Source organism: Zosterops lateralis (assembly GCF_965231275.1).
Source record: "Zosterops lateralis genome assembly, chromosome: 2".
NCBI classification, from domain to species: Eukaryota; Metazoa; Chordata; class Aves; order Passeriformes; family Zosteropidae; genus Zosterops; species Zosterops lateralis.
Window position 1 is genome coordinate 68,120,897 of NC_139763.1, and position 12,248 is coordinate 68,133,144.

Below are 12,248 nucleotides of genomic sequence, written 5' to 3' on the forward strand. Positions count from 1 at the left end.
TATGATGTAGAGAAAGAACAAGGAGCTGATGAAAAATCAAGCAGAAGTGCTCACTTCAGCACTGCCACATCAAAATGTTCATTGAGTAACCTCAGATTTCACTTCTTGTCAGATTTTTCCCTTTTGATTACTTGCCCTTTTCATCCTAATTTAACAATGGAGCAGCTACCTGCCTTTGGCCACATTTAAAGCCAACACTGAATGGTAGTGTTAACCTCTGCTTTTTCTCTTTTACATTTTGAGAGTTCTTTTGTTTTGGGAGATTTTTTTAAAGTCTTACCTTTTAAAAGTTTGATATTAAGCCTGTATTGATTAAAAATTAGTACTGTAAATAAAAAAAAATTACAGTGCTCAGCAAACTTTATTTTCCTTTTCTCAAGCAAAGGAATGTGAAGGTCTCCAAGCCTTGTTAAATCAAAGAGAAATGTTAATGTCTCACATCTCTTGAAGTTAGTGAATATATTGGCACATCCTATTCTCCATCTCTCAGATAATCTTCCTTTAGCCCTGAAGGACTTTAGTTTTCAAGTCCAAATCCATCTGGAAATCTGACTTTGTGTCATTGTCACAGCTATGTCATTGTACAGGGCTGGGAACCAGGCTCACTTACACCACCTGACAATCCTTCAGTCATGATTTAAGAAACACAACCAATAGCTAATAGTCCTTATTACTGGTTTTTCACATCCTTTGCCCAGAGAGATCATCCTGTGCCCAAAGGTGATTCGGCATTTTCTGGAAATCCAGGGTAAATAAGTGAAGGATAAGCCAGATTTTTTGATAAGGGTATCCAGCAATGTTCACAAGGTGTAAAGTCTGTGCCCCAGGAGTACTTGTGAACAGTCTAAAGGAAAGCAGAGGATATGGCCTAACCCAATGATTTTAACTTGTACTTTTCGTCTATTGCTATGCATATATAATGAAGAGTTTTTTGCCAGATCCATGGAATAACCTCACAAGAAACAAATACAGACATGATATATCAGAAAAAGTTTAAAATGTACTACTTTCAAATGCTTAACTTCTTTTCAAGAGACAGTTTTCACTGTGAATATATGCAATTCATTCCACAATGTTTTCACTGCTTTAAGAGAGAAATCATACTCACTTTCCGAGTGTATTCATTTTATTTGATATTTAATATCACCAAAAAAACAGAAATCATCCCATTTACCACATACTGATAAGATTTTTTAATTGTTAGCACGATGAAGCCATTGCTGAGTTATTGAAATTAGTAGGATTTTTAATATATTAAAACTAACTTTGCTTTAATCTGTGATATTTTAGTTTTGTGGTAATTTAACAGAAAGAGTGAGGGGAACCTAAGGGTCATAAATGTGAATAGTTCTAATTTACACTGTCTGAGAAAATAATCTGTGTAATAATATAATTCTTTAAAATACACAAAATGGAAGAGTGTCTTGGGAGAAAAAAAACCAAAGTCCAAATAAAAGCTCTGGGAGAGTTTCCTTAGTTTATAAGGTTCTATCTTTCTGGTAAAATTTAAAATTCAGAGAGATATTGAGCAAGAAGAAACCAAGAGTTAATATCAGACTTCAGTGTAGTTACTCTGCAATGCTGTGCCAATTATTATAGGCACAATATTGCCTTGCCATAATGACAAAGTTTCCTTATGCCACAAAGAAATTTCATGTTTGCATGAAACTGGGTTGCTGCATGACACAGTTCTGACAGATATGTATGGCACCGCTACCTGCCAGTCCTTCCATATTCCATTTTTCAAAAGGATCAATCAGGATTATTTTCTACAAGTTTTTTAACTCTTTCCAACAGGAAGGCACTGATGTCAGAAAATGGCAATGTTAAAAGCACAATAAGAAATCTGTCCCAGTGGAAAGCAGACAGGAACTCTTTAATGCCATAGAAGTTGAAAAGAAATCAGCAAAAATCACGACTGCTAATTATTACATGGCATGGTGTGATGAACCAAAATCAGGATGACTACAATATAACATGAATTAGAACTAGACTAAGGTTTTACAAATGTACACATAGCAAGAGAAAAACAAAAAAGAAAGAAGAACAAATAAGAGATGAGAAGAAAACATGCATTTTTCTTTGGTCTTCACAAAAAATTAGTAACAGCCACCATCAAGCTAGGAGAGTTTTAATGAGAGAACAAGAGTTTGGACTATATAAAGTGAAAGAACGTCTTAAAGAATACTTACATAAATCTGGTTACACAAATTGCTAGGAAACCATGAAATTAATCTTAAGCTACTGTGAACTAGCAGATCATATTTAAGATCTCCAACTAGTGTAGAAAAGCAAATATAATATTTTCCTCCAAAAGAGAGAGAAAGAACGTTAAGGGGAAGCCAGGCTAACTCAGATTTATGCAAGGATAGTAGAATAAATAATTTAAATCATCTAATTTAAATAGAATAAATTATTTAAACCTACATTGTTTAAACCTACAGAATACTAATGTAAGGGGAAACAGGCAACATGGGTTTGTCAGGAGCAAGTCTATCTGTTTTCTGTTTTTGACAGGGTAGCAGGATAAGACATGATACATCTTGACTCTTGTGTCAACGTTGCAAGTAAAATAAGTAAATGGAGTTAAGAATATAGAAAAAAATCATCCTCAAAATGAATCAGTGGTTCACTCTCCACACAGTATGCATTTGAAAAAAGGCATGCTCTTCAGAGCCATCCTACATCGATTTCTACCGAAATTTTAATTAATAACTTTGATGGCTGATAGAGAGCATATTGCACAATTTGTGAATGGTTCCTATATAGGAGGAGCTGGAATTCTTTTGGAAGATGGGATGACAAAGGCAAATAATGGAGGGTTCTCAGAAACCATTGAAAGAGACATACTATGCTTGGCAAGGAAATATTCAATGAACAAAATGAGAAATAATGACCAGGCAAGATGGACCATAGGCCAAAAATGTGCAAGTAGTGTAATGCTGCCACAAAACCCATAAACACTTGCTTGGGATGGTGACAGAACAGTTTCATGGAAGTCACAAAACTGAGTCACTCTCCTGTGCTTAGTGTGTTTGAGACCTTAGGTGGACTATCCTATCTGCTTTTGAGGACCATGTCTTAGAAAGCTTCCAATCTATATTGAGACATTTTAAATAACTAGTGTTTAGAAAATCTAAATTATTAGAAGAAGCTGAAAGAAATTTGATTTGGTCAGTCAAGAAAGAGAAAAAATAAAAGACTGAAGGAAACATAATAGTCTTCAAATATATAAATGATTTTCAGAGAAAGCTTTTCTTTGTTTGACATAGGAAGAAAAAGAAAATAATCATCTTACCCTGCAGCAAAGGTTATTTACCTCAGATATTAGGAGGATTTTAAAAGCAGGTTGGAGGAAATCGGGTCACATTTGGGCCAAGTGTTTAAGAGTTCCATGGAGACAGAAAGTGAAAAACCTCTAATTTTTTTTTTTTGCATCTATTGTAATGTAAAGCCCATCTGAGCTTTTTGAGAAAAATCCATTGACTCTCCTATAACCCAGTTGCTGCCTAATGTTAATAAAGCTCCCCTCACAGCAGGGAGCCCTCCTCCCTGGTGGAAGTCAGATGTGCAAAATATTAACAAAATCTGAATTTCACAAGAGGTCTTAGAGACACAGGAGAAATACCACCCATTGTGGGATTTTCTGGTTTTGATTAGGTGACCCACAGAGTACCTCTGCTGCTTCTGAGACATCTGCCAGCCCTGATTTCAGCTTTGGCCTCACCAATGTTAGTGTTTTGTTTAAAGGGAATAATGCAGTATTTTCAAGCTAGTAATAACAAATTCTTAGAGATGCAAAGAATCTCCATAGGAGCTGCAGGATTTTCTGTCATTTCCACAGCTTTTTTCTCTGGACTCATTCAGCTGACGATGTTGTCTGTTTAGACAATTATCACTCACAGCAAGGATTTCTATCTCAACCAAATCAGGAGCTCTGTGTTTCTTGCATAGATATTTTCAGGCTGGTTATAACTGATTTATCAAAAATATCCTAAGTTTATTTCCAGTGTATGAATGATACAGTTATCTCAGAATGTGTTCAGGTCAGAAAATTAGACTCTGTTGGTTTTGGTGGGGTTTCTTTACTTAGAAAAACAAACATTGCAGCAGAAGGAGCTCTTTTCCTTACGCTTCACTCTGCTGCTCCAAGTTACTGGAGTGCAGAACTGGTGCAAACTCCAAATACACTCTTATATTTAGTTTAATTTTCACAGTAAGAGCCAGCAGCCTGTTTATCACTTATAAATGGAATAATTTATTTTAGACCACAATCTATGGTCTTATCACTGTCACTCAGTTGACAGTATATCTATCTTAAATCTCACCAACATATTCTGAGCAGCATTACCTGGCTTCAAGGTCTTGGCCAGCTGCTGGGTGTCAATAAAAGAGGTGACAACTTCCCAACAGCTGCACAAGCTGCCAGTGTACAGCTGTTTTCCTCTCTCTCCCAGGGTGCAGAGCAACATGGCTCTGGTTGTGGAAGGAGGGATGGCTGAGCAGCTTCCACATCAAAGCTTTGTCAGGATTCTGCCGTCACCTGAGAGCAGGATTTCCTAGCAGGGAGGTTTCATGCTATACTGCCAAAAGCTTGCTGTCCTACTGAACAAGACATTGGGATCCAGAATGGATCCAGAACAGTGTCTGGGCACCTGACCTGGGTGCACATTTACACCTTCTTCACTAAATAAAGGTCCCTAGAACCAATGTCTTTTTGGGGTTGATGTCTAACAGACTATTACAGAGAGTTTGCTTTTTTTCTCTTTCTTGTACAGCCAAGTCCACAGGAAGCAGAAGACCCAGAAAGCAGAAGAGCTTGATTCATCTCCTTCCACAGCTGGAGGGGTTTCGAACCCACATTTCCATTCCTCGGGGATGGGCACCAGTACTTCAACACTCATCTGCATGGGTGGGGGGAAATCACCACCATCAACCCTTGAAGCCTGAAGCCAAATAGCCCAAAGGAGGTGGAAACGGAGGCTAATCCTGCAGGCCAGCAGGGAGAAGCACACATCTGAGGGAAGGAGAGGCAGCAGCTGCCTGCATTATTCTCTCTCTATGCAATGACAACTAATATAATGCTTGAAGACAGAGCCATCTCTGAGAGCCCAGCCAGGTGAAGCCCAGGTACTGCAGCTGGTGAGACTGGGTCAGCTCCAGGAAAGGTGTTGTGGTTTGAAAGCAAAACGAGTGAGAGGCTCCAAGTCAGAGATACAATTTAATAAGAAGAAAGGTAAAAAGGTAAAAATACAATAAAATAAATGCAATAACACAAAGGACCACTGACAGAGTCAGAACACAACCTGAGCAGGATGGTGGAAGCAGTCCAGGTGAGGTGCTCTTCCTGAAGCAGTGATCCTGTAGAAAGGTCTGGTAGCTCTGCTCCTCTGGGAATCCAGTGGGTAAGGGCTACTTGCACTGTCCCAAATCCCAGCTTATATCCAGGTGAGAATGCTTGCCTCCTCCCCCTGGGCAGAGCATCTCACAATGGGATGATGAGCTGTGAAGTGGGTCCTTGATGGCCCATTACACAGAGATAACCCCTGGAGGGAGTTACCTGTGAGTCCTGGGCAAGGCATTGATGGGCCATTAGCAGAAGACCCCCCAACACTAGAGCACTGCCCCACTTGGTTTTAACAGTTCATGAAGATGGTGATAGAATAAATACTTTGTGTGCATCCTACACTACCACCCAGAACAAAAGGCCACACTGCTCTGTGAGAAGAGGGAGAACTAATCCAGGATAAGCACCTGGAGGATGGCACACAGCAGGGGAGAGGGATGACTTGATGAAGACAGCTTTACTTCATCTTATTTTATCACCTTCTTTTGCCAATTTTAGTTACAAGTGTCCCCACTTTTCTGCTGCTGTGACAAACATTTTAGAATCATCTTTAATAAACACATAAGTAATCCAGCTAAAACGATGTAGCTATTCAAGTGCTTAAAATAAAACGTAGAATCAAGGCTTTACTAAGTTCATTAAATTTCACTATTACGATGGTTTTTATAAAGGCAGCAGCCTTATTTCTTCATGTTAACCATAAATATGCAAAAAATAAAAGAATGGACAAATTTTCTATTCTAAGTAATTGAGTTTGGTTTTTGACAGGGAAAGTTTTTCATGGAAACACTGTTTGAAGTTTATTCAGTAATGCTTTTAAATAATTCTTTCATATATTAGTATTTTTCCTCCCCTTTTTATTTTTGATATCACCATAATGGAGAGACTAAAATAACATTTAGCTTAGAACCATGTCTTTATATATGTTCCAGTTGTTCCCATTATTATAGCTGACAGAGATAAAGCGGCATCTGAAGTGTATATATAGTATATACAAAAGAGTCTCTGAGATAAAAATTCTGTGATCTTTAAATACTTTCCAAATGTCTCCAATGAGATTTTACTTCAATAAAGAAATTTACCAGAAAAAAAGTGATTTCTGATTACACAGATCTCTTTTTTTGCCATTTAACAAGGTCTAAATTGAATCATTGACCTAAAATATTAATTTTGAAAGTGACATGTAAAAAAATTTAGAAAAGTTGTTTATGCTTTCAGTTTCATTCTCTGAAGACAGCCGAATGACACAAAAATTTATCTAGCATTGTCTGCTTGTTCTAAATAATCCCTTTTAGTAGGATTAGTCACAGTATTCAATTAAGAGAAGGAGCAATTCATTATATTCTTGTGAAATGAAGAAGAGAAGAATCTTTGAAATGTTCTTTCCTCCTCACCTTCTCCATTTAAAATATAAAATTGCATTAGGTATTTTTCAGCTATGGAAAAACTTTCAGTCTTCAATTTAAACAAAAGCAGTGGGAATGAGCAGTACATGACACAAAATTAATTTGGATTGATTTTTTGGTAGGGTAGAGGAATGTATTGCCAAAATGAAAAGGATGCTTGATTTAAAACAACCAATAATCCATGAAGGGAGGCTTTGCTGCTGTGGAGCTGCCAGTAGTTTGGTCATGCTCAACCCAAGCAAAAAAAAAAAATTTCAATGGTTTGTTTGGATATTTGGAAAATTGAAAGTGGTCCTACTTTTCCTCATCACCATGACATGATTTTGCTTAGTATGATAATGATATAATGCTCATTAAAGCCCTTAAGGGGTTTAATGAACCTTAAGTCTCTTTTCAACCTTTTGTTACAAGGCTTGCATAACAGCTAAAAATATCTAAATATTCCTCTGTGGAAAAAGTAGCATGAAGATAAATTTCTGGAAGAAATAACCGTAGGTAGAAAGCAACAAAGGAGAGCAGTATAATAACAAGGATGTATCACCAACTCTTTGATAAACTTAGAGAAAATGACCATAGATTATTAAAAGAGACTACAGGGGCAGTGGGGGCAGAAAACACAATATTGAGAAACCACAATTTTCCATATGTAGGTTGTGTAAATGGTACAATAGAGGCACAAAGGCTCTTGAAAAGATTAATAAGAGAACCCCCAAAAGGGAAAAAACTCTTAGTAGTCTGAAAAAGTGCATCAAGCCCACATCAATAAGTAATTGTGCAAGAACCACATCCTCTCACTAAATTTAATGGGACTGGAATCAAACCACCTGCTAGAAAATGCTTTAAAAAATTCACTGCCTAAAAGTTTACAACCAGAAAGGAAGAAACTCTTAAGGGAAATTCGAAGGGAAACCCAGAAGGGTAAAATGCTGGTAGAGGAGCGTGAAAGTGGTGAAGGATTCAATGCCAAGTGTTCAGCATAAATGTATGACACCTGTATAAAGGTTGCTCTTCAAAAGATACCAATTTATGATTACAAAGGAAATTACTAGGCTAGTGATAAAGTTTGCTGGTGACACAGTTATTCAGGATTACTGGCTGCAAGGAGATGCAAGAAAAATTCTCACATGGAACTAATGACTGGGTGCAAAGTCTCAGAAAATTATTTGTGGATAACTTCCAGGTTATGTGCATAGAAAAAAATAAGGGTACAGGCACAGAGGTACCCTCTGTTCTTGTTCAGGAAAGCTGTTGAAATCATCATAAGACTCATTTTCAATGCCTTCAAAAGTATTAGATGAGTGTTCAAACCTGGTCGAAAAAGTATTCAAACATTAAGAATAAAAATTTAAATGCAGAAGAATGGTAGAGGATAAATACTTGATGCACCCATATCTTGAATACTTCATGAAATTCAGGGTTTTTCCATCACTGGAAGAATATACATGAAGCAGTAAAGGTCTTTATAATGATCAAAGGTGCAAACTGAGTATGTATGAGGACAGATTAATGGGCTATGGCTCTTTACCTAATTATATAGAGTGTCATCACAAAAGCATCTTAAAGGAAGTGTATAATTCATATTATACACTTTTATATATTATATACATAGTATACTGCTCCTGAGGGAGATAGCATCCTGGAATCCACAAACTATATTAAATTAGTGAATAAGGGGTAAATTTCTGTGCTTTATTGCAACAGGAGAAACACAAAGAAATATATAACACAAACAAAAAAAAATCTGTATAATTAAATTGCAAGTTAGTTTGACTTGTGAATTTGTGTAATTAAAAGTACAAGTGAGTTCAAGAAAGTATCCGTGGAGGGCAGATCCATATCTGGCTATCAGATACAGCTCTTAGGCTGCCGATCACAGGAGGCAAGAGGACAGAGCACCACTCTTCTTTCCTTCTTTTTTTTCTTGTACCTCTGTTACTGGCTGCTGCCACAGTACCATGCTGGAGGAATATTTGCTCTGACCCAGAATAAGTTTCCTCTGTCCTGATATTGTTTTCACCACCTGCAAGTTTCTGTATTTTTTGCAATCTAGGACAAAGCTACTTTGATTTAAAGTACCATTCACAATAATAAATGCACTTTCAAACATCGGGACCCTAGTGTTTTGATGGTGGAAAATCACCTTAAAATATACTGAACTGATGGGGAAAGATTGCTGGGGTAGCACTGAAGGACTAGAAAGAATTTATTGTACTCTTTCAATGATTAAAGGAGGCTTGTTAGAAAGATGGAGAGGCACTTTCTAAACTTTATTTAGACTAGATAATACGAACAAATATTTTATGATGAGGTTGGTGAGGCATTGGAACAGGTTGTCCAGAGAAGTCCTGGATGTCCTCTCCCTGGAAGTGTTCAAGGCCAGGTCATCTGGAGCTCGGAGCAACCTGGTCTAGTGGAAGGTGTCCCTGTCCACAGTGGGCAGATTGGAAGCAGGTGATCTTCAGGTTCATTCCAACCCAAACTATCCTATGATTCTATGAAATATTCAATGCCATTGACTCATCAGTATGAGAGAAGATGCAGGAGAAGCAGATCTGAACTTCCCTCCCACTGGAGGGGAGGGAAGCAGGCTCATGTCACTGCTGGGCTGTAATCAGGCTTTGGTGTTTGTGCCTCACTGCCAGCTCAGCTCCATCTCTGAAGCAGCACCTATACTGCACAGTGCAACTTGTTCAATTTAAACAAATTCAGTAGACAAGGCTTTGATGTCAAGGAAAAGAAAAAAAAAAATTTTTGTGACCTGCTTGCTTTAAGTGAATGTGACTTCATGTGGTGTTGGAGTCTTACAGGTTTGGCTTTGATTAGAAAGAGTCATGTACAGTAATTCACATGATAATCTGTGATTTCTGGATAGTGTGATGTTGCCCCATGCAAATGCTCTGTTTCTTAGATTTATGCATTTTTTAAATGTAATATATCACCCACAGCTTTTAAAGTTATCTGACAAATTTATTGTGACCACACTAAAGTTTTGTTCAGTGTGCAATTGTATTAATAAACTGTAATTTCCTTAATGAGACTCAAAGCATTTTTAATTACGAAGGTCATAATATTTCAGTATCAACATCTCGACTACTGCTAGAAGACCTCAGCTTTTGGAATTGATTTCTGTTGATCTCAGAAAAGGGAAACCTACAGGCAGAGCACTCTGAATGTTAAAACATCCTCTTTCTTCAAAGCTTGCCTTTTGATCCTCACGTTGCACTGAGACTCTGAATGCATCATTCATTGCAGTGTTTTCCTGTGGCAGCTGGACTGCATGCTGTTATTCTTTTAATTGTAAAGTGTCTCTTTTTCTGAGGTAAAATGGATCTGTTGGTGAATGGCTACCCTGATAGGCACTTAGAGGCTACACATACAGAGCTTCTGGTAGCATTTTCTATACTTATGTTTCTAGAAAGAATCAAGCCTGCACTTTATTTCTTTTTCCTTGAAAGACACATTATTTCTCTGTGGAAGCCATCATTTCAAAAGCTTAAGCAAAAGGTGGCTTGTCATTGTAACCTGAAGTGATACGTGTAGAAATGTCTACTAGATCTAGCACAGGGTGTTTTCACTGAGGGAAAAAGAAGGTTAGATAATTATCATTAATTCTAATGCTTTTTGTTTTCAGTGCCTTTAATATGTGTCCTTTTCCAGCACTATTACAGGATTTAACATTCCCTTGATACAGCAGAACCTTTGCTGGAGTCCCTGCTGTGCACCAAGACCTAATCAACCTCAATGTTTGTTGTGAATTGCTCCAAAGCTGCTCAGCATGACAGCAGGAGCTAACCTGTAACACTGTCATTCTGCAAATCCCTGCCAAAGCCTGAGACCAATTGCCTTTCTGATGCAAATATTTTTATTGAAATAAGAATGAAATTTAAACTGGGTTCTGGCTCAAGGGAAATTGTATTGCTTGGTTTCACCATCCTGCTTATGAGGTGCTCTCCACATCTCACATGTTTGTCTGCCGGAAGGTGGGTATCACACCAGGAGTGAGATTATCTAATTATCTGTTTTAAATATATATATATATTTGTTACTGGGAAGAAGTAGACACATGCTAGTTGACCAAGTGTCTTTCACCAATATGTTGATTCAACATTCCATGTTGCTTTGCTGCTGACCAGGTGATGGCCATTCATTGAAAAAATAATTTTGTAGTTTCTTGCCAGCCTGGCACATGCCAGTTGTTTCAACATTTCTAAATTCTGCTGTGTTTTTTAAATACATCAGTGTGGTAGGGACTCTTTAGAGTTAAAGTTAGCATAATGTCAGAGATGATAAAGGTAGTAAAGCTACACATAGCACCACAGAAGATAAATGATGCATTCCTGTGGTGCAAACCATCGGCTTCCACTGTGTCAGAGCCAGTCCCTGTCCCTACACTCTGTATTCATTAGCGCCTCAAGGGATACTTATTCTCCTTATCTGTTCTGTTCTTGTGATACACCATTTTTCAGCTGGAAGAGAGGCGCATGCAAGTGATAAAAGAGATGGCTCACATCTTGAGAGTAGGAGGCCAGATAATGATATATGTGTGGGCAATGGAGCAAAAATGGGGAAGATTTGAAAAGCAAGACAACTTTGTTCCTTAGAAACCTTCACCTTCTTCCTGCTCGTCAGGTGAGCCTTGCTCACATGGAGTACAAAAATCAATTCTTCACAGGGACAAAGAACTGGCTTTGAAACAGCCTTGTCATAAGTTGGATGGGACTTCAGAGCTATGCAGGACAGCAAGGAGCTCATCCTGCAGAAGGGAGAAAAAAGCACTGTGCACAGTGTCAGAGAAATCTCTGAGATGGTCTCTGTTCTCAAGATCACTTGACTCAGTATTAAATTTGGGTGATCAATGGCACCAAGAAGGGCTCATTAGTTATGGCAATTACAGTGTTGAGCTGAATGAATTAAAAAGGGGAGAAAAAGTTAAAAAAAACACAGAGAGCATGGCTGTCTGAAATGTGCTTCTCACTTTTTCCACATGGCAAACTGAGTTTTTAAAATACAATAACTTTTGAAGTGGCTGTTAAACCTGTGCTGCCCATGTCACCTCGCTGCTCAAAGGCTCTCAGAAGATGTTATTCAGAATTAGGGCAAGCAAGTGTACAGCTCCCTCATGGCTGCAGGTAGTCATCTTGGTTGCAGCAGAGTGTATTTACCTGACCTGCTTTCACGTCAGAAAGAATTAGCTGTCAGACAACAACTTAAAACAGCACACCACCCAAAGCAAGGAGCTTTCTTGCTAACCTCAGAGAAAAAGCAGAGTAGGCGCTTCTATGCAGAAAACAGTCAGTGAGAGTGCCCTGACCATGAACAGCCCACAGCAGACAGGTCCTGGTGGGGCCGGACTGAGGTACTGCCACATTTTTAAAGACAAGGAACTGGCCAAGCTGATAGAGCACCATATTCCTGGGCTATGCATTACTTATTTGTACTTTGACCACACCAATTGGTGCATGATCACAGAAAACACTAAACTGTGGAAGTTCTAG

At 38.2% G+C, this 12,248-nt stretch overlaps 1 pseudogene across 1 annotated transcript in view; it reads left to right on the forward strand.

The window, feature by feature from the left end:
• The window catches only part of LOC310906179 (putative tRNA methyltransferase 9B), a 54,141-nt pseudogene extending 41,893 nt beyond the window's left edge, over positions 1 to 12,248 (forward strand). The window contains exon 2 of the transcript in view: positions 11,160 to 12,248. The product of the transcript in view is annotated as a putative tRNA methyltransferase 9B (transcript). The remainder of the gene's footprint in view (positions 1 to 11,159) is intronic.